Source organism: Nyctereutes procyonoides, unplaced genomic scaffold (genome assembly GCF_905146905.1).
Source record: "Nyctereutes procyonoides isolate TBG_1078 unplaced genomic scaffold, NYPRO_anot_genome, whole genome shotgun sequence".
Taxonomy (NCBI): Eukaryota; Metazoa; Chordata; class Mammalia; order Carnivora; family Canidae; genus Nyctereutes; species Nyctereutes procyonoides.
This window is the reverse complement of record NW_026575051.1, coordinates 59119061-59121442: the sequence shown is the minus strand read 5'-3', so window position 1 is coordinate 59121442 and position 2382 is coordinate 59119061. Positions and strand designations below refer to the sequence as shown.

Sequence of the window (2382 nt, the reverse complement as noted above, 5' to 3'; positions counted from 1 at the left end):
AGTGCCCATCACCCAGTTACCCCATCCCCCCAACCACCTCCCCTTCCACAACCCTTTATTTGTTTCCAAGAGTTAGGAGTCTCTCATGGTTTGTCTCCCTCTCTAATTTTTCCCCACTCAGTTTCCCTCCTTTCCCTTACAATCCCTTTCACTATTCCTTATATTCCACTTATGAGTGAAACCATAGGATGATTGTCCTTCTCTGACTGACTTATTTCACTCAGCATAATACCCTCCAGTTCCATCCACATCAAAGCAAATGGTGGGTATTCATCCTTTCTGATGGCTGAGTAATATTCCATTGTATACATATATGACATCTTCTTTTCCATTCATCTGTTGAAGGACTCTTGGCTCTTTCCAATTTGGCTATTGTAGACATTGCTGCTATGAACGTTGGGGTACAGGTGTCTCGGTTTTTCACTGCATTTGTATCTTTGTGGTAAATACCCAATTTACCACAGCAATTGCTGGGTTATAGGGTAGCTCTATTTTTAACTTCTTGAGGAAACTCCACACTGTTTTCCAGAGTGGCTGCACCAGTTTGCATTCAAAGTGTTATTTTTAATAGCTAAATTATAATACATTTAACCTGTAGAAAAATACTGATGATATGATGTTTAATAATAAGATAGGAATTGAATGGCAAACCAGTACCAGAATTTAAACAGTATCTATCCTTGGTTGGTTTATTATATATGATTCCTATTTTCTTCTTTATATTTTTCTGTATTTTAAATTTTATTTTAACTGAATTTAAAGTTAAAAACTATTTACTTTATCAAAAAATAGAAATTATTTGCAAATGTCATCATAAAACTATTTTGCTGACTCTTGAACTTCTAAAAGGAAAATAACCAAAAACTTTGCTTCTTAGGATCATAGATTGAGAGGGGAAATAAATAGAAGTGAAAAAAAAAATCTTAGATGCAGGAGAGTGCTGGATGGGATGGTACTGGGTGTTATACTATATGTTGGCAAATTGAATTTAAATTTTAAAAACTGTATAAACAAAACATATTTTTAAAAAGAAATAATGCCTTAATTTGAACACCTTTTTGATAAAATCTTTGCATTTTGAAAATCTCTTTAGGATTGAGTTGTAATAATGAAAGAAAGAAAATTAACTTTTTTTTTTTCCCAGACCAACAGTTTTATTGAGGGTTGACAAGAGAGCTCCCCTCCCCTCCATGGTCCTGGTGGCATGGGCCTCACTCTTGGGCACAATGTCCTGTCAGGAGAACACAGAGACAGGGTTCAGGCCCAGAGCACCTGTGGTGGGCACCAGGCCTGCAGGCTGGTGAGTAGGTCAGAGCCTGGATCTCACCCTCCATACCCATGAGTGGATGGTTAGCTGAGGCTCCTAGTGGCTCTGGGTACCAAATTTCACCCACAGCCACAGCCAAAGCCTCAGGTGATTTTTAACCAATGCAGAATAAAATTAACATCTTTAAGATACTTGATATAAGTGGCAAATAATGCTTTCAAAGAAATGCTCCCTATTGTTTAAACATATTATTTTTTCTGTGATTTTAGATTTCAAAAGTCTTAGAAAAACAAATAAAGGGGAACTGAGGGCTGATAGAACAAACTGCACAACTAGAGCTAAAGAAGAGTCCACTTTTAGGAAAGTAAAAAGTGCAGATAAGTGATTTGGTGGAGAAACCATGGGTTCTGTGGGAGGGGAGGGAGTCCTGGTCCCCAAGAAAGGTGAGAGAGTGGAGTATACAAGGATAAGCACAAGGAGAACACTTCCCCAAAGCTATTGGTCTGGGAAAACAAGAAGGGCTAAATTTCATGAGTTTTGCAACCAGCAGGGCTCAAAGATTAAGGTTTCAGAGGTCCTAGACTTGACTGTGATAGAGATCTGAGGATGCTGCCCTACTTCTGGACCAGAGGCAGGCAAACAACCTCTGGGCAGACTGTGAGATCTGAGGATCACCTGAGGGACACAGGAAAAACTGTTCTTTTTGGATAACATCGGTGAGAGGTGGCATTGCCTCTCTGAGGACAAAAGAACCAGCAGAGGCCATTTCCTTCCCTGGCCCCTCAGCGTAGGTGCAGAGACTCCTATTGAGGGCAGCTAACCAGGACACTGGCAGTTTAGCCATATTGCTCCAAATCCAATGCCCCTGCACTCTGGCACAAATGCCCTTCTGGGACAAACCTGCATCAGTCTCAGTTCAGTAAGACCCTTTCTCAAAGGGCCAGTGCAGGTCCCCATCACACCAGACCCTAAAGCTTGGAATTTTAAGAGAGTGTAGAGCCCAAGGTACAATGCATTGTAGTAGACCAGCAAGCAACACAGAGACTGACAGTGTGAAATCAACAATCAGAATAATGCCTGTGATGCAGGAGAGGAAATTATTCACTGTGTGGAAG

At 40.5% G+C, this 2382-nt stretch overlaps 1 non-coding gene across 1 annotated transcript; it reads right to left on the bottom strand.

Moving 5' to 3' along the window:
- Nucleotides 1-1304: 1304 nt before the first annotated feature.
- Nucleotides 1305-1430, bottom strand: LOC129513210 (small nucleolar RNA ACA64). The gene has a single exon (XR_008665190.1). It is a non-coding gene; the product is annotated as a small nucleolar RNA ACA64 (small nucleolar RNA).
- Nucleotides 1431-2382: the final 952 nt, after the last annotated feature.